This window comes from Cervus canadensis, chromosome 10, assembly GCF_019320065.1.
Source record: "Cervus canadensis isolate Bull #8, Minnesota chromosome 10, ASM1932006v1, whole genome shotgun sequence".
Taxonomy (NCBI): domain Eukaryota; kingdom Metazoa; phylum Chordata; class Mammalia; order Artiodactyla; family Cervidae; genus Cervus; species Cervus canadensis.
In genome coordinates, this window is record NC_057395.1 from 75,180,538 (window position 1) to 75,201,560 (window position 21,023).

A 21,023-nucleotide genomic window follows, 5' to 3' on the forward strand; every position below is an offset into this window, starting at 1 on the left:
GGAGAGAAAGACCCTGTGGGGCTGTGAGAGACCTGGGGGACTGTGAGACCCAAGGGAGCTGTGAGAGACCCCGGGGAGGGGGGCTGAGAGAGACCCGGAAACTGTGAGAGACCAGGGGGATTGAGAGAGACCCAGGGTGGCTGAGAGAGGGACCCGGGGGGGCTGTGAGAGACCTGGAAACTGTGAGAGACCAGGGGGATTGAGAGAGACTAGGGGGGATTATGAGAGACCAGGGGTGGGGGCGCTGTGAGAGACCCTGGGGGGCGCTGTGAGAGACCTGAGGACTGTGAGAGACCGGGGTTGGGGGGGAGCTGTAAGAGACCGGGGGGACTGTGAGGGGGCGGGGTGGGGGGAGGCTGAGAGAGACCCGGGGGCTGTGAGAGAGACTAGGGGGGATTATGAGAGACCAGGGGTGGGGGCGCTGTGAGAGACCCTGGGGGGCGCTGTGAGAGACCTGAGGACTGTGAGAGACCGGGGTTGGGGGGGAGCTGTAAGAGACCGGGGGGACTGTGGAGGGGCGGGGTGGGGAGGCTGAAGAGAGACCCGGGGCTGTGAGAGAGACTAGGGGGATATGATGAGACCAGGGGTGGGGCGCTGTGAGAGACCCTGGGGGGCGCTGTGAGAGACCTGAGGACTGTGAGAGACCGGGGTTGGGGGGGAGCTGTAAGAGACCGGGGGGACTGTGAGGGGGCGGGGTGGGGGGAGGCTGAGAGAGACCCGGGGGCTGTGAGAGAGACTAGGGGGGATTATGAGAGACCAGGGGTGGGGGCGCTGTGAGAGACCCTGGGGGGCGCTGTGAGAGACCTGAGGACTGTGAGAGACCGGGGTTGGGGGGGAGCTGTAAGAGACCGGGGGGACTGTGAGGGGGCGGGGGGGGGGAGGCTGAGAGACACCCGGGGGCTGTAGTGCTGCAGGGAGACTGTCATGTCTCTCCCCTCTTCCACATCTTCCAGGGCTGCCACAAAAGCTGAGCTGAGGGAAGCTCCCCTCAAGAGCCCAGTTGGGGTTCCCTACAGGTTGGGGGGCAGGCCAGATCACCCTGTACCCCTGGAGAATCGTACAGCTGCTGAGTCAACCCCCTCCTTGAAGTCCCTCTGATGGCTGGTCTCTCGTGGGAAATAATTCCCTCTCCACGCAAGTCAGATTCATTAGGCGCTGCTCTGACTCACAGCCAAAAGCAAGCTAATGGACACAGCATCCCTTCCAAAAGGCTTCTCTGACCCCCCCTCTCCACCAGCAATGCCTCCCATCTGTAAACCTCAGAACCTTGTTCTATACTAACCCACTCACCCTGTGTGCTCTTCACGTCCATATTCACCTCCTCCACCAACCAGGGGTGTCCTGAGAACAAAATCTGATTTATTTCTCTCCTATTTAACCAGGGCCCTACACTTAGTAGGTGCTTTGTAGATTTTATTGCACAAAGGAGTAAATAATTAGAAGACGAGTATTTGTTTTCATTTTAAAAGCTAGATAAATGAGTTTTCTTTTTAAAGAAACACATCAGTGTCACATAAACTGCTCTTTCAGAAGGTACTGCAGTCTGTTGAAGCCAATAGTAATGGGTATTAAGACGTTTTTATTGTGATAAATTGGGGCCTCCCTGGCGACTCAGTGGTAAAGAATCTGTTTACAATGCAGGAGATTCGGGTTCGATACCTGGGTCAGGAAGATCCCTGGAGAAGGAGATGGCAACCCACTCCAGTACTCTTGCCTGGGAAATCCCATGAACAGAGGAGCCTGGTGGGCTGCAGTCCATGAGTCAGCTTGCGACTCTTTAAGAGACTGACAACAATATTGTGATAAACTACACGTCCACAGAAGCCCCTCCCTCTTTTATGCCAGGTGATAGCATATGACGATGCAGGAATTTCCCTCTAGCAAATACCCCTCTGTGAAGTTCACACTCCCCTTAAGAGAGGTAGCACCTCTGACAAATGCATCTGGACAGCTGACTCTGGAGATAAAGCTCTGTAATGGGCCCAGGAGACTCGGGACCACTGATGGGAGTTTCAACAATCCATCCCATTAACTGTGAGGGCTGTTCATTCTTATCAGGAATAAGCCTCAACTTCCAGGATTCAGCGCAGGCTAGGCTCCCCAGGAAACCCTGGAGCTGGGAAATCAGGAAGGGCTGTGATGAATGGGCTTTCTGGGACCCACTGTGCAGATGGAAAAAGGCTGTGGGAACCAAGGGTGGGGACGGACCCCAGTCTCAGGACCTCGAAATGCAGGTTTCAGAAATCTCCATCTTCCCAGAGCCTGCCCCTCCCATGGTCTTCCTCACCACAGTAAGCGACAACTCTGTCCTTCCAGTAGTCCAGCCACATCCACCGCCAACACCAAACATCCTGCATCTCTTCACTGAACTGTTACAGGTGCCTCTTCACTGGCCTTGGCTTCCACTCCTGCTCTCCGTACAGTTAATCCCCCACCACAGCCAGAGGGAGCTTGTCATCAAGTCCTCTATCCAAACCTCTTCTGTCCTGTCCTACCTCATCAGAGTATAATCCAAATGTATGTATCATCTAGGTTTGCCCAGGGCTTTCCCTGAGATTTGAAAGTTCAGCTTCCTCCCAGGCCAGGGCGCCTTCCTAATGCAAGTTTCTCAGAACCTTAGCCTTGATCCCTTCCCTCATCACTCCTGGTGAGTCAGTGGGGCAGGGTTATCAGAGTCCAGCTTGGCAAGTGAGGAAAACTGAGGCACGGCCAAGGTAAGTGACTCACCTATCTTCAAAGGGCTCATTACCGAGGGGTGATTACAGGTGGTTACAGTGTGGGCCTGTACCAGAAATCTGGGCTGGGTCCCGGCTCGGCCACTTTCAAGCTGAGAAATCACTAACCTCTGTGTGCCTTGGTGTTTCCATCTGTAAAATGGGTAATGAGCATAATTGACCCCTGGCTTTTTATGAGCGTGAGGAAACCCAGGCATCACCATGGGGAGGAGCCTGATTCTGAGACTGGAACTAGACAGCGGATCAACCCACTAGACAGCTGGTCAACCCACCAGCCCCTCTACTTGCTCCAAGACCTCAGGCACATCACCAACCGCCATCTGCTGATGGAGATGATGACATCACACACACAGTCTCTCTCTCTCTCTCCCTCCTCTCTCTCAGGGACTGAGCTCCTGACTCAGAGGGTCTGTGCCAACTCTGGGTAGTTAGCATCAGAGCTGAATTGAATTGTTGGCCACCCAGTTGGAGAATTGGTGACTTGTGTTTTCTAAACACATCACACATAGGAAGTGAAATCAACAGGCATTCGATTACGTGATGGAAACGAGGAAGAGGGTATTTCTGACTTAGGCAAACAGATGGGTGAAGGTGCCATTCTCTGAGAAGACAGACATAAGAGGGGAGCATGAGTGGGACAGGGGGTAGGAGATCACAGGTGGCATCTCACGCTGAGCCTGAGATACATTTGGAACATCCTGGTGGAAAAGTCAGAAAGCTGAACAAACTACCTAACTAGGTCTGGAACCCAGAGAGGCACGAGCTATTGAGGGCACCTGCCTAGAGATGGTAAATGAAGTGAAAGGACCTTTAATTACGGATGGGGAAACTGAGGCACAGAACAGGAAAGAGGTTTGGCAAGGTTCACACTACGAGTAATAGGCTTGTTGTTATTTAGTCACTCAGTTGGGTCCGACTCTTTTGTGACCCCATGCCCTCCAGGCCCTTCTATACATGGAATTCTCTAGGCCAAAATACTGAAGTAGGTTGCCATTTCCTCCTCCAGAGAAGCTTCTCAAATCAGGGATCAAACCTGAGTCTCCTATATTGGCAGGCAGATTCTATACCACTGAACCACCCGGGAAGCCCTCACCGATAGGTTAGGGGCACAGTATCTTTGTATCGGTAGGCTGAATGATGACCCTCCCATGATGGTCACATCCTAATCCCTAGAATTTGTCAACATTTCCTTACAGGGTGAAAAAGGACTTTGCAGATGTGATTAAGCTAAGGATCTTACCTGGGGAGATGATCCTGGATTATCTGGGTGGGCCCAGTGTAATCCCTGGGTCCTTGTAAGAGGGAGGCGGCCATGTGAGAAGGGGGGGCAGAGGTTAGACTGATGTAGCTAAGGGATGCAGACAGCCTCTAGAAGCTGCAAGAGGCAACAAACAGATTCTCCCTGGAGCCTTCTGGAGGAACCCGCCCAGAGACACCGGGATTTTAGCCCCACAAGACTCGTTTCCAGTTTCTGACCTCCAGAACTATAGGAGAGTAAATGTGTGTTGTTTTAAGCCACTAAAGTTGTGGTAATTAACTACAGCTGCCTCGGAACACTAATACCATTGAACTCATCCCTTACGATTGAGAGCATGAACTTGGCTCTGCTGGGGATTCTTCTGGCCAGAAGTAATACTGCTCTGAGGACATTTACTGTTCCCTTAACAAGAGTTTCTGGGGCTGATTCAGCAGCTCAGGCTATTTCCCTCTTTTTCAGTCTTCAGGATAGGAAAGTGTCTGCCCAGAATCAAAATAGGGCTGTCGTGGGACTGTACTCGTGGTCCAGTGGTAAAGAATCCACCTTCCAATGCAGGGGATGAGGTTCAATTCCTGGCTGGGGAACTAATATCCCACATGCAGCAGAGCAACTAAGCCCACACACCCCAACAAGAGAGCCTGTGCACCCCAATGAGAAGCCCTTGCACTGCAACTAGAGAAAGTCCATGCACTATGACGAAGACCCAGCACAGCCAAAAAAAAATAAAAATAAGAAATGTAGTAGGCTTCCTCACGAGGGAAATGGAAATCAAAAACCACAGTGAGATGTCACTTCAAACCCACTAGGGTGGCGATAATAATAATAATTTTTTTAAAAACCCAAAAAACAGAAAACAGGGACTTCCTTGGTGGTCCAGTGGCTAAGATTCCAAACTCCCAGTGCAGGGGACTCAGGTTCAATCTCTGGTCAGAGAACTAGATCCCACGTGCCACAGCTAAGAGTTCAAACTCCACAACTAAAAAACCCATGTAGCCAAATAAATAAATGTAAAAAAAAAAAAAAGAAAACGTTTTAAAAATAGGAGTGTCATAACCCCAAGCATCATGACCTCAAATGACAGTCCCTAAAGCAAAGAAGGGGACAGGAGGCCAGGGTCTCCACATTTTAAGGACCTCTTGATTTAATGGAAAGAAAAATATTTCTGTAAAGCCCTGGGAAACTGTCTTTTCCACCTCCTTGGCCAGAACCACTCACACGCTCCTCCTGGGATGACACTGATTGGCTTACAGCAGTGATGATCTGTTCCTTTAAACAGGAGCCACTGTTGTCCAGGGGAAGGAAATGATCCTCAGAGTAATGCTCTGAGCTTACTTCCAAGGTCCTGAGAGACTAACCTCCACCCTCTGGATTCCTTCTGTGAGTCTGTGGTTCTGAGAACAGGACATAGTGGACAGAGACTGGCCACCTCACAAGAAAGTTCCTTTCTACAGGGTTACAACACCTGTCTGGTCAGAGCCCACAAAGATGCAGCTGACGCTCCCCGGATCCAGTTTCCTTCCCTTATGAGCCTGATCATCCCTGTGTTTAGAGAGAATCTCCCTCTGGGGAGCTGCAACATCTATTCCATTGCAGTTGGAGTCTCAGTTTTTGAAAGTTCATGCATCACCCAAAAATCAGATTTCTATTAGCAAGGAAGAGGGGGAACTGGATATTGGGGAAGTAACCAGTATTTGCTGCCACAAACTCTTTGTAATGCTCACTTATTACATTCATTTTACCACTGTGCGTGCTAAGTCACTTCAGCTGTGTCCGACTCTTTGTGATCCTATGGACGGTAGCCTACCAGGCTCCTCTGACCATGGGCGTCTCCAAGCAAAAATACTGGAGTGGGCTGCCATGCCCTCCTCCAGGAAATCTTCCTGACCCAGGGATTGAACCCAAGTTTCTTACGTTTCCTACATTGGCAGGTGGGTTCTTTACCACTAGCACCACTTGGGAAGCCTCCATTTTACCTACTAGACTTTAATCCAGTAGTGCTCAGCCAAGGACAACTCTATCCTCTAAAAAACACTGACAATCTCTGGGTCATATCTGGTTATCATAGCTAGAGAGACGTTGCTATCAAAGCATTTTCCTCAGCAGCTCCAAAGCACAGGGCCTAGCCCCTCCCCACCAGGCTCAGTGATGAGGCTCCCTGCAAAGCAGCTAATACGTCTTCCCTCGAAAAATCTCCTCCCAGGGAAGGAGGCCTGGCTTCCTGCTCTGAAATGCACTGTGTGGTTAGGGCTCAGCCAGTGGGTAACCCCAAGAGCAATGGCTGTTTGAGGGTTGCCTATATCCAGGCTGAGGCAGAGAGCCTATGGCCTTTGGTCCAAGACAAAGTTTGTGTCCCCTAGGGGTGTGGTCCCTGTCCAGAGAAAAGAAACAAGCCCTCAACCCACTTACTGTCTAAACAGACGATAGCCAGAGCCCCTATGGCCTGGCTTATGATTTCTTACAAGCCTGAGTGAATGCAGCTGAACTCAGGCCATACCAATTCCTTATCCACAGGGGAAACTTTTAAAAGGCTGATAGTGGGGAATTAGATTCATGTGGACCAACAGCCCTGGATTTTCAGTCCAGTTTTGCAGACTCTCGAGTAGTCTCTCAGGGCCTATAACAATCCATTTCCGATTCTGATTCAATGAACGCTCGTGGTGCACCGTCCATGACCCGGGCATTGTGCATGCTTTTTATCCTTGTTAATCTCACCTAGTTCACACACCAACCTGCAGTGTCCTCAGGATCATCCCCATTTTCAAGATAAGGAAAGTGAGGCCCAGGGAAAGTGAGGTCAGTTAAGGCATTGCCAGCCAGTGGGATCAGAGTCCAGGTGGGTTAGAACCTCAGTCCTGGGTCTGCTCTGCTTTTATTGAACGCCACCAACATTAATCATCTCACAAGTGCATTTTCTGAAAGGTGATTGGAAAAAGAAGTGTACTATCAAGAGAGACTAAATTGAATTGCCCTTATGGTCAAATGGACCCTGCTTTTCCCCTTCAGAAAACTATTGACCTACAAGCTCTGCCTTATCCACAGAGACTTGCAGCTATGCTCATGTTAATACTGCAGTACTCAGGTTAACCCTCAGCTAGGGCTTCCCTGGTGGTCAGGTGGTTAAGAATCTGCCAGCCAGTGCAGGAGACACGGGTTCAGTCCCTGGTCCAGGAGGATCCCACATGCCCCGGAGCAACTAAGTGCGTGTACCACAACGATTAAGCCTGTGCGCTAGAGCTCGGGAGCCATGACTTCTGGAGTCCTCGTGACCTAGAGCCCGTGGCCCGCAACGAGAGAAGCCACCGCAATAAGAAGCCCATGCATCACAACTAGAGAGCAGCCCCTACTCACCACAACTACATAAAAGCCCACACTACAACAAAGACCCAGCACAGCCAAAAATAAACAAATAAAATTATTTTAATAAATGCTATACAGGGACCGAAACTGTTTGGTGTCTATTTCTTCGCATAGGAAAATTCATGTGTTCAACCGCTCACATCCACTTACAAAAGCGAACTCTTGATGGACAGTTAAGCAACTGGACAAATAGTCATGGTTATCTGTATTCTTAAACAGTGTCCTAACTGGAGGCTGCCCCTCTGTCTTTCACTGACAAGAAGTTTGATTAAATCTCATTGGTCTCCAGCCCCCAGGAGGCTGCAATTATTCCTGTTTATAATTTTCCACCTCCCAAACTAACCCTCTATTCCTGAACACGCATTTTCAGGCATCAGGCAGTAGTATAAATTACACTATACAATTATTTGCAATTAAGGGAGAAAATGTGTACCGTGCTGCAAAGATGAGCCCTGTTTGGCTGTAGTTAATCATGTCTGTGCCAGAGCACTGGCCCAGGGAGGCAGCATGAAACTCGATTAACTTTCATCTGACTTAATGGAAGTTTATGTTGCTGTTTTTCATAATCGTAATATCTCGAGACATATAAACAGTTTTTCTCCAATGTAATTGCATTTCTACCAAAAAGACAGCTTGGGTTTAACTGAGAGTTTGGGCATATTCTATGAATGATACTAGAATTTTCTTATAAAACCTGGACAGGACTGTCCCCGTTCAGGAGCTGAAAAACTTCTCACAACCCCCAGCAGGAGACCCTGCACCCTCTTCTGTTCTCCCGGAAACATGGTCAGGCCCAATTTTGTGAACCATTAAAGCCCTGTACTTGAGTTCTATGCCCTTCTGCTCCGGAGCCCCCAAATGCATCCCAGGCCATATTTTTTTCTGCTTTCAACATTTCTCCTTCACACATCAATTTGTTTGAGACACATTAAAAGCTCGACTTTTACAACCCTCATAAAATCCCATCTGATCCAAGCTCTGACCCACACTCAGCCAGAAAGTGCTCGGACAAAAATGGCTCAGATTGCATTTCAGCCTCTTGAAAAGACAGACACACAGCACTGGGTGTAAGTCGGGTTTTCTCCACAAAAATGCCTCCAAGAAGGACACAGAGGAAGAAATGAGGCTTATACACATCGAGGGAAAGGTCCCCTCGAGGTTAAACCAAAAGGAGGTGGGGAGTGGTATGTGGAGCCTGAAAAGCCCAATTATCCAGCCAGGACCAGGACGATCACAGAGAGAAGCCACCAGGGTGAGCAAGGACACAGAGGAGAAAGACCATCCTAGAGAATGGGGCTGAAGACAGCAGGGGCTATAGAATCAGGAGGTGGGAGGTTCTGAGAATTATCCTGAGCCCAGTCGTGGCTGAGCAACTTCCCCAGCTGAGTGGCATCTGAGTCCCTGAGGCCCCTCATGTTTCCCAGGAGGAACCTGCACTCCCAAAAGGGGCCAGGAGTCCCCACCTGCCTGCAGGGAACCTGGGAAACTTAGGTCGATGCCTCAGACCCAGAGAACTGTGAAGTGAACTACGGGGAAGAAACATGACCAGAGGACACTGCAGATCCTCCGATCCTGTGAGTGTCTGAGCTGGGGAGTTAAGTCCTGACCTGAGGCCAGATCCACAGCATCTGCTTACATTGGACACACGTATGTGCTTACACGTGAGAATACACATACATACAAGTACATACCTACACACAGGCACTCACATGCAAACACACACATGTACATGAGCATGCACACACAGGAACAAATGGCATCACTCAAAAAAGCAATCTTCCCCTCCTCCCTAATAAAAGAAAAGAAGCAAAACACAGACATCACCATGTTTGGTCTTTGAATGAAAACAGTGGGAAAAGTCATCAAGTGACACCAGCTCAGCCCAACCCATGGCCCCCACTACTACTGCGAGCCTATTTGCCCTGCCTCCACTGTCGGGTTTCCTGGACAGAGAGAAAGAGACAGAGCAGAAAACTGTGAGCAGGGCTCAGCCTGGGGGGAAGGAGCCTGAGGCCTGAAGGAGGGGAGCATGCAGAAACAGTAAAGGAAATTCTGTGAGAACTATCTGATTCCTTTAGGAAGGACGACTTTAGGGTAGTGTGTATCCCAAAAGAGGAAGAGGGGGAGAAAGACGCAGAGGGTTTGTTTAAAGAAATAATAGCTAAGAACCTCCCAAACCTGGGAAAAGAACTTGATGCATACGTCCTCGAAGCTAAGAGAACACCTAATTACCTCAGTGCAAAAAGATCTTAAACACACGTGATTTTAAAATGGTAAAAAACCAATGACAAAGAAAGAATTTTAAGACTGCCCTGGTGGCACAGTGGATAAGAACCTGCCTGCCAATGCAGGGGACATGGGTTCAATCCCTGATCCTGGAAGATCTCATCTGGCCACAGGGCACCTAAGCCCGTGTGCCACAACTACTGATCCTGCGTGCTGCTACCACTGAAGCCTGCACACCTAGAGTCGACGCTCTGCAACAAGAGACGCCGCAGCAATAATAAGCCCAAGCACCACAACAAGAGAAGCCCCCGCTTGCGCAACTAGAGAAAGCCCCATGCAAAGCAACAAGGACCAAGTGCAGCCAAAATAATAATAATAATTTCAAAGTTAGCCAGGGAAAAAAGGAATGGTAACCTACCAGAACAACAACAACAAAACCCTTTATTTTTGTTGTTATTAGCAGGTTTTTACCAGAAACTCTACAGGCCAGGAGGAAGTGGAATGACAGTCTCAGAATCCTGCAAGGTAAAAACTGTCACCCAAGAAGACTCTATCCAGCAAAGTTATCATTCAGATATGAAAGAGAAAAGCTTTCCCAGACAACTCAATAATCATCCTAAATGTAAATGGATTGAATTCACCAATCAAAAGACAAAGAATGGCTGGATGAATAAAAAAACTTGAGCTCCAACTAAATGCTGCCTCCAAGAGACTCATATCAGTTCTAAAAACAAATATAGGTTCAAAGTGAAGGGATGTAAAATGCTACTTAAAGCAAATAGCATCCAGAAGAAAGTGTGTGTAGCTATACTCACCTCAGACAAAACAGACTTCAAGCCAAAAAAGGTAACAAGAGACAAAAAGAGAAAGTATACAAAGGGAAGAATTCATCAAGAAGACATAATGGTTATTAATATATGTACACCTAATACAGGTGCGTCAACTTATATAAAATAGTCATTATCAGATCTAAAGGGAGAAATTGACAGAAATACAAGAGGACTTTAAAACCTACCTCACTTACATCATTCAGACAGAAAGTTAACAAGGAAAAGAATGCCCTTAAGTGAAATATTAGACCAGATGGATTTGATACATTTGTATAGAACATTCCATCCAAATGCAGAAAAATACACACTCTTCCTAAGTGCACACAGAACTTTCTCAATGATAGATCATATGTTGGAACACAAAACAAATTTCAATAGACTAACAAGGCTGACATCATATCAAGAATCTTTTCTAAATGCAATGGTATGAAACTAGAAATCAACTCCAAGAGGAAAACTGGAAAAATCACAGATCTGTGAACACTGAACATCATGCTATTGAACAAGCTATTGGGTGAACTAAGAAATCAAAGGAGAAATTGAAAATTACTCAAAGAAAAATGAAAATACAATATACAAAATCTACAGGATACAGCAAAAGTGGTACTAAGAGGGAAGTTTCTAGCAATACAGGAGTACCTAGAGAAACAAGAAAAATCTTGAACAATCTAACCTTACAGCTAAAGGAGCTAGAAAAAGAAAAAGAAATAAATCCAAAAGTCATTAAAAGGAAGGAAATAGTAAAGATCAGAGTGGAAATAAATGGAATCGAGACTAAAAAGATGATAAGAAGGATCAATGAAACCAAGAGCTCATCCTCTGAGAAGATAAAATTTACAAACCCTTAGCTAAACTCACTAAGAAACAAGAGAGAAGACTCTGATAAATAAAATCATACATGAAAGATAAGGAATAAAAATGGATACCACAGAAACACAACACATTTTAAGAGAATACCATGAACAGCTATATACTAACAAGTTGAACAACCTAGAATAAATGGACAAGTTCTTAGAATCATACAACTTTCCATGACTGAATCATGAAATAATAGAAAATCTGACTAGACTGGATCACTAATACAGAGATTGAAACAGTAAAAGCAAACAAACAAGCAAAAACTCCCAAAAAACAAAAGTACAGAACTAGATGCTTCACAGGTGAATTCTACCAAACATTCAAAAAAGATTTAATACCTACCTTCTCATATTGCTGCAGATAAATGAAGAGGAAGGAATGCTTTCTAACTCATTTTATGAGGCCAACATCATGCTGCTTCTAAAACCAAACAAAAAAAACGTGCAAGAAAGAAAATTATAGGCCAATATCTCTGATTAGCATAGATGCAAAAACCCTTAACAAAATATTAGCAAACCAAATACAACAATACACTAAAAGAATCATATACCACAATCAAATGGGATTTATTCCAGAGATTTAACGATGGTTTAACATCCAGTAATCAATCAATGTGATACAAAACATTTTTTTTAAATGAAGGATAAAAACCATATAGTCATCTCAAGAGATGCAGAAAAGCACTTGCCAAGATTCAACACCCATTTATGATAAAACCTCTCAATAAAGTAGGTACAAAAGGAATGTATTTCAACATAATAAAGGACATATATGACAAACCCACAGCTAACATCATACTCAATGGTGAAAAACTGAAAACTACCCCTCTCAAATCAGGAACAAGACAAAGTTGTCCATTTACATGACACTAATCCAACACAGTATAGTATTGGAAGTCCTAGTAAGAGCAATTGGGCACTAAAAAGAAATGAAGACATCCAAATTAGAAAGAAAAAAATGAAACTGTCACCCTTTACAGACAACATGATTTTGTATATAGAAAACACCGGAGACTCCACCAAAGGAAAAAAAAAAACTATTGTAAATAATAAATGAGGACAAAGCAGTTGCAGAATGAAGATTAAAACATGCAGAAATCTGTTGCTTTTCTATACACTAGTAATGAACTATCAGAAAGATAAATTAAGAAAACAATCCCATTTACAATCACAACAAAAAGAATAAAATACCTAGGAATAGATTTAACCAAGGAGGTGAAAGATCTGTACATTGAAAACTGTAAGGCATTTTTGAAAGAAACTGAAGAAGACACAAATCAGAGGAAAGATATCCTAAGCCCACAGATTGGAAGAGATAATATTGTGAAAATGTCCATATTACCTAAAGCAATCTACAGATTCAGTGCAATGCCTACCAAAATCCCAAGGTCATTTTTCATACAAATAGAACAAAAAAAAATTCTAAAATTTGTATGGCACCATAAAAGACCCCAAATAGCCAAAGCAATCCTGAGAAAAAAAGAGCAAAGCTAGAGGTATCATACTCCTGCTTTCAAACAGTATTCAGTTCAGTTCAGCTGCTCAGTCGTGTCCAAATCTTGGAGACCCAATGGACTGCGGCGCACCAGGCTTCCCTGTCCATCACCATTAGTCTAACTGTGTTAGCCCTAGTAATGAAAACAACGTGGCAAGGGCTTCCCTGGTGAGTCACTGGCTAAGAAACCACCTTTGGATGCAAGAGACACCAGCTTGACCCGTGGTCCAGGAAGATCCGACACGCCACAGAGCAACTAAGCCCATGTGCCACAGCTACTGGGCCCACACGCTGCAGTAACTGAAGCCCAAGCGTCTAGAGCCCACACTGCCCAACAAGAGAAGCCACGGCAATGAGTCCATGCACCGCAATTAGAGAAATCCTGTGTATAGCAACGGAGACCCACCACAGCCAATAAATCAGTCAATTTTTTAAAAAACAAATGATATTAGTAGAGAAACACTTACATAGAGCAATGGAATAGAATTAAGAGCCCAGAAATAGACTCACACACATATGGACAATTAATTTACAAGAAAGGAGTGAAGAACAATGGAGAACGGACAGTCTCTTCAACATATGATGTTTCGAAAACCAGGCAGTTAACGTTCAAAAAGGCAAAATTACCACTACCACACACAAAAGTCAGTTCAAAATGGATTAGACTTGAAGGTAAGACCTGAAACCATTAAACTCCTAGAAGAAAACATAGGTAGTATGCTCTTGGACATAAGTCTTAGCAATATCTTTCCAGACATGTTCTCCTCAGGCAAGGAAAACAAAAGCAAAAATAAACAAATGGGATTAGATCAAGCTACAAACTTCTACACAGGAAAGGAAACCATCAGGAAAATGAAAGACAACTTACAGAATGGGAGAAGATACTTATAAATGGTATATCCAATAAGGGGTTAATATTCCAAAATATATAAAGAACTCATACAAGTCAACAACAACAAAAAACAAACAACCCAATTTAAAGATAGGCAGAAAGGCTGAATAGACATACTTCCAAAGAAGACATACAGATGGCAAACAGGCACATGAAAATATGCACAGCATCACTCATCATCAGAGAAATGCAAATCAAAACCACAGTGAGACATCACCTCATGCCTGGTAGAAGAGCTGCTATCAAAAAGGCAAGAAATAACACATGTTGGTGAGGGTGTGAAGAAAATGAAACTGGCAGTCACCCACTGCCGGCAGGAATGTAAATTGGTACAGCCACTATGGAAAACAATATGGAGGTTCCTCAAAAAATTAAGAATAGAACTACCATTTGTTGTTGTTCAGTCGCTAAGTTGTATCTCTTTGTGACCCCAGGGACTGCAGCACTCCAGGCTTCCCTGTCCTTCACTATCTCCCAGAGTTCGCTCAAACTCATGTCCAGTTATCCCACTTCTGGGTATTTATCCAAAGAATACAACAATACTAATTTGAAAAGGTATATCCACCTCTGTGTTTATCACAGCATTATTTACAATAGCCAAGATACGGAAGCAACCTAAGTGCCCGTCAATAGATCAATGGATAAAGAAGAATATGAAACATATACAATGGAATACTACTCAGACATTAAAAAAAGATAAAATTTACCATTTGCTACAATATGGATGGACTTTGAAGGCGTTATGGTAGTTGAAGTAAGTCAGGGAAAGACAAATACTGTGTGATTTCACTCATATATGGGATATTTTAAAAACAAAAAACAAAATAAATATATAACCAAATCAAGCAAAAACAAACACATAGGTACAGAGAATGGTGATTACCAGAGAGGAAGGGATGGGGGGAGGATGAAATGGGTAAAGAAGATCAACTGTACGGTGATGGATAGAAACTAAATTTCTGATGATCGGCACATTTGTGGCTCAGCTGGTAAAGAATCTGCCTGCAATGCGGGAGACCTGGGTTCAATCCCTTGGTTGGGAAGATCCCCTGGAGAAGGGAACAGCTACCCACTCCAGTATTCTGGCCTGGAGAATCTGTATAGTCCATGGGGTTGCAAAGAGTCAGACATGACTGAGCGACTCTCACTTTCACTTTTTCACATTGTAGGATATACAGAAGCAGAAATATAATACTGTACATATGAAACTCATATAATGTTATAACCCAACGTCACATCAATAAAAAATAAAAAAGGCCAAGACATACTGGTTGAGTGATGAATTAACTATAAAAAGCCTAGCTTAGAGGGTGAGTGTATGTGTATGTATTTGTGTTTGTTTGTCCAAATAAGCCTTTGTGTGTCTGCCCAGAATGTGGTTCACATTCAGTGATGTTGCAGATCCAATTCGTGTATTTATCAGTTCAGTTGCTCAGTCGTGTCTGACTCTTTGCGACCCCAAGGACTGCAGCATGCCAGGCTTCCCTGTCCATCACTAACTCCTAGAGCTCACTCAAACTCATGTCCATCATCCAACCATCTCATCTTCTGTCATCCTCTTCTCTTGCCTTCAGTCTATCCCAGCATTAGGGTCTCTTCTAAGGAGTCAGCTCTTCACATCAGGTGGCCAAAGTATTAGAGTTTCAGCTTCAGCAACAGGGCTTCCAAAGAATATTCAGGACTGATTTCCTTTGGGATGGACTGGTTTGATCTCCTTGCAGCCCAAGGAACTCTCAAGAGTTCTCCAACACCACAGTTGAAAAGCACCTATTCTTCAGTGCTCAGCTTTCTTTATAGTCCAACTCTCATATCCATACATGACTACTGGAAAAACCATAGCTTTGACTAGACGGACCTTTGTTGGCAAAGTAATGTCTCTGCTCTTTAATATGCTGTCTAGGTTGGTCATAGTTTTTCTTCCAAGGAGCAAGTGTCTTTTAAATTCATGGCTGCAGTCACCATCTGCAGTGATTTTGGAGCCCAAGAAAATAAAGTTTGTCACTGTTTCCATTGTTTCCCTGTCTATTTCCCATGAAGTAATGGGACCGGATGCCATGATCTTAGTTTTTTGACTGCTAAGTTTTAAGCCAACTTTTTCACTCTCCTCTTTCACTTTCATCAAGAGGCTTTTTAGCTCTTCTTCGCTTTCTGCCATAAGGGTGGTGCTATCTGCATATCTGAGGTTATTGATATTTCTCCTGGCAATCTTGATTCCAGCTTGTGCTTCATCCAGCCCGGCATTTCTCATGATGTACTCTGCATATAAGTTAAATAAGCAGGGTGACAATATACAGCCTTGATGTACTCCTTTCCCAATTTGGAACCAGTCCGTTGTTCCATGTCCTGGTTTAACTGTTCTAACATGTATTTATATGTCTAGTTCTAACATGTATTTATATGTATATGTGTGTGTGGTTCTAACATGTATTTATAAAGGCAAATAAATAACAAGGACTTTCACTGATACACACAGGTCACTCACCTTGATATGAGGATAACTCTTCTCTCCACTGAAAATGTAAGTACATCACAAGGATGGCCTGGGTGGGGAATATTCCCAGCCCATCCTGTCCAAGGACAGACATTACCTGTTCTTAGACCTCATTTCCCAGAGAGGTAGGGACTTCTTTCCATCCAGAGACCACTCCGTCTTGAATGTTTCATGCTCTCTTACTGACTTTGAAACACAAGTCCACATCTCTCAGTGGCCCTGCCTTCTGACCCACAGCTTCAGCTTATGAAAACCCTGGCCCATAGCTTTGCCTACTGTGACCCTGCTTGTGACTCAGCTGCATTCTATCCCAACCCTAGAATCGCTTTATGAGCAGCTCCCAAATGTGTGAGTTGATTGGCTGGGCCATTCCCCTGGGGACCAAGAAAAGTACCCAAGTCATGTTTGGCCAGGTGGAAGCCAGATGTGTTAGGGTGGCCAACAGCCTTCCTCATTGGCTCCCAGTAAGTGCCTCGCAGGTGACCTGACCCACTTTGGTGGCCGCAGGAAGGGAGCTTTTTGGCTAGAAGGTTGCACAGAAGTTCAGGAGAGGTTCATGCTCTGGTGAAAATCAGATCAGCCAAAAAGCTGTGTGTAGCCTGCGTTAGAGGTGGAGACTGTCCAGAAGACACCAAACCTCTGAATGCAGTGCATCTGGCTCTTTCAGAGCACAGGGAACCCTTGTCGGGTGGGGATTCTTAGTGCCTTGGAGTCCTGACTATTTGAACAGGAATCAGGATTTGTTCAGCTGCAAGGCAATAAATAATTAACAATGGTTTAAGCCAGTGCTTTCCAAATTTTAATGTGCAGACAAATCTCCTGGGTTCCTTGTTAAACAGCAGCTTCTAATTGATTAGGTCTGGGTTTGTGGCTGTAACAGCCTCCCAGGAGAAGCCCAAGTTTCGAGTCCAGGGACCACATTCTGACTAGCAAGGGGTTGCACACTACAATCACCTAGGGAGCTTTACTAACCTACCAATGCCTGAGTCCTAGCCTCAGAAATTATGACTGCTATGGAGTACAGCATTGGCATCCATGTATTTAAATTCTCCCCAAGTGCTTCTAATATGTAGCCAAGATTGAGAACTGCTTGCTTAAGAAAGACAGACATTTAATTATCTCACATAAAAATAAGTAGAGAGAGAGGCATTCCTGGGGTTGGGTTTGGAAGTACAATGTGGTAATTAAGGAGCTCAAACACCCTGATCTGTTCTCAAACTTGATGCCTAATAGTTTCAAGATGGCTGCACAATTCCAGACATCACATCCTAACACAGAGGAGAAATGAACAGTAGACTCTTTGCTGTCTCTCTCTCAAACAGGGATTAAAGTGTCTCACAAAACCCAGCTGCCAGCTGCCCCACCCATTCCCCCTTAGACGTCTCATTATGTTTTGTTTTTTTTATCCCCAGAGAGGGTTCTAATAAGGTTGCCAGATTTAGCAAATAAACATACAGTCTGTCCTGAATTTAAATTGTGACATACTTATACTAAAAAACTATGCATTGCTTATCTGAAATTCAAATATCAGTGTAACAGGACACCCAGTATTTTACCTGGCTCTAAGCACGCACCCGGTTGGGTTAACCAATCACTGACAGAAGGAGATGGGGTATCACACTTAGCTGAACCTCCAGCACCCCCAAGTGACCCATCCCTATATCTTTTTCTCAGCCTGAGTACTTCTCTCTCTTTGGTCAGATCTGGGTCACATGTCTGTCTCTGAGTCAATTGCTGGGTTTAGTGGAATGGAATGTGCTGACTGGCTTTGCTTGGGTCACATACTCCACCCTTCACAAGGGAATAAGGAGAAGCCATGCCCTCAAAGCACCGTTGGGAGTGCTGTCAGTAGGAGAAGGGTGAACTAACCCTGTCTTTTATTTTCTATATTCTGGGGCCTTGCTAACCCTGGAGGGACTGCCCCTCCCAGGAATGGCCAATTCCTAGAGATAATAAACAGCTTGCCTGTGAGTGTACTTTTCAACTACATGCTGATCAGTCCAGAGCCTACATCCCAACCAACTTTTTCAGGCCTTCACACTCTAGGCCACTATCCACCTGCCCTAGTCACCCCAGGGACAGCATCAAACAATCAGAGACAGCTCCTTCACCCCCAGATCTGCTTGCCAAGGCTCCTGTCCACAGTTCCCCTCTTTGTCTGCCTCTGCCCCACCAGGCACTTCCTACTACGGCCCACAGTGGGGGCAAGCTTCCTCGGGAACTGAAAAAAAACAAAAACAAATACTATCTCTTCGGGCTTCTCTGGTGGTGCAGTGGTTAGGAATCTGCCTGCCAACACAGGGGGAACAAGGTCAATCCCTGATCAGGGAAGGTTCCACGTGCCATGGAGCAGATAAGCACGTGAGCCACAGCTGCTAAACCCGCACTCTGGAACAAGAGAAGCCACTGCAGTGAGAAGCCCGCACACTGCAACTAGGGAGTCGCCCCTGCTTGCCACAATTAGGGCAAGCCTGCATGCAGCAGTAGCGAAGACCCTGCACAGCCAAAAATAAATTAATAAAATTCTTAAATTACTTCTTTTTCTGATCTGTTTGCCTTACCATACCTCAAATTCTCTGTTAACACACTATATTTTAAAACAGAGGGGAAGAAGGTTTTTTTTTTTTTCTCTCCTCCATAAATATACATGAGCACCTACTGTATGCCAGGCACTATTTTATCTCCCAGGATATGGCCATGAACAAAGCCCACACAGTGCTTCTGAGACACACATTCTCATGAGGTCAGATCAGCAAACCCATGAGATACATACGACGGCAGAGAGCAGTAAGGGCAGGCAGGGAGGACAGGGAGTGGGCAGGGATGGGAAGAGGTGACAAGTTTAAACAGAGCAGCCAAGGAGGGCCTCACTGAGACAGTGGCATCTGAGGAGAGACCTGAAGAAGGTAAAGGAGACAGCCACTCAGATAACTGCATGAAGAGCAGTCCAGGCACAGGAAACAGCAAGTGCAAAGGCCCTGAGGTCAGGCGGGCTTTTAACTGGCTCACCTTGGCTGTTGGATGGAGCAAAGGATTTCCAGGGAGAAGAGTCACGGTGGTCATCCAGGCGGGGCTCTGCTCTTCCCAGCACCCTCTGCCCGGTCCTACTGTCAAAGACTGGGGGAGCGTCGTCACACTAGAAAATGAATGCACGCAATCATTTCAAAGAGAAAATAACGCTAACTATGAAACAGAGGGAGGGAGGGACGTCAGACAGCAGAGGTGGGAGAGGCTGCCACAGATGGGCAATCTAGAAAGACTGAGCAAGGCCGCAGTGAGGATTTTATTCTATTGAGTAGATATCTGTTTGTTACTTATTTAGATTTTGATGCACTTAGATTTTATTCTAAATTAATGGAAACAGGGGAAGAGACTTCAAAGGGGAAGGGACGTGAGCTCTCATGGTTTCCACCAGGATCCCCGGCTGCATGTGAAGAACAAGCTACAGGGACAAGGGTGGAAGCAGGGAGACCACATAAGAAGCTGGTGTCATTGTCAGGCAGGAGCTAGGGTGTGCAGGGCAGCTGGTGAGAAGCATCACTGTACAGACTCCATCTGTACTTGGGGGACAGAAGGTGTGGCTTGAGGCAAACAGAAGAACAAGGGTAACACCCATCTTTCAACTTGAACCACCAGGTTGATGGCTGAGCACCAGCTCTTCTCTCTTGGAAGCAATAAACATTTGCTGTAGGATCCGTGATTCCAATGTGGCCCTAACTGTAATTTTGCATCAGTGAGTCTTGATGAAAACCAACAGAATGTCCTGGCTTAAGAAAAAGTAATGGGGACAGTGGGGAGAGCTAAGAAAAGAAAACTATGAGAGCCTTAAAATACAGTAATATTTTTTCTCTCCTTATAAAAATGGAGAAACTGAGGCACAATAAGGCAAAGAAACTTGTTCAAGGTCACACAGCCTGTGAGTAGTAAAGCCACAGTTTAATCCCAGAGCCCATGTTCTTAACCACTGGATTCAACAACAACAACAAATTTTTCAAGGGACTTCCCTGGTGGTCCAGTCGAGTCATTAAGTTTCCACACTTTCAATGCAGAGGGGATGGGTTCTATCCCTAGGTGGGGAACTAAGATCCCACATGCCATGGGGCATAGCCAAAAAAAAAAAAAAAAAGTTAATAAAAATTTAATTACTGCAGTATTTATCCAGTCTCCTGGTAGAGGATATTGAGTTGTTCCAATTTGAAAGGTTATTTTTCATCGTTATAAATAACGTTGCTGACAACATCTATATAATAGCTTCTCTGCATCCTTGAGCAGGAGTTTGTGAAGATGAGTTCCAGACAGTAGATGCAGCGGTCCTGGGGTCCCACACATTCTGTGGCATCAGTCAGCCCCGACCTGATGACTCCCCATTGTTAGATCAGGGCCTGAAGATGAGTTCCAGACAGTAGATGCAGCGGTCCTGGGGTCCCACACATTCTGTGGCATCAGTCAGCCCCGACCTGATGACTCCCCATTGTTAGATCAGGGCCTGAAAGTCTTTCCCCCTACTAACAGGAAGGAGCTGGCACTTCCTCCCAGTGGCTGAACTGGCCCCAGAAGAAGCTGTGTACCTGAATGGAGCCAGCTCAGCACTGTCCATCCCCAAAGCCCGGCACATTATCTCAGAGTTGGTTACAGCCACTGCTAAAGGGGCCCCTGAAAAATGTGTCATTTCTTTTCTGCCCATCCATGTGGCAGCTCTGACATTTCTCTGGGCTGGAGATTTCTTGGCTGAGATAATCCCAGGCTCCCTTCCAGTCCCAGGGTGGAGAACAGCTGTCCATCCTAATGAGGGTCTGGTTGAGAGGGCTGCTGCCAGGACACGGCAAGAAGAGGGACTTGCCCTGTTTCCCGTTTGCAAGGTGGCGGTCTGGGGGCCGTAAGC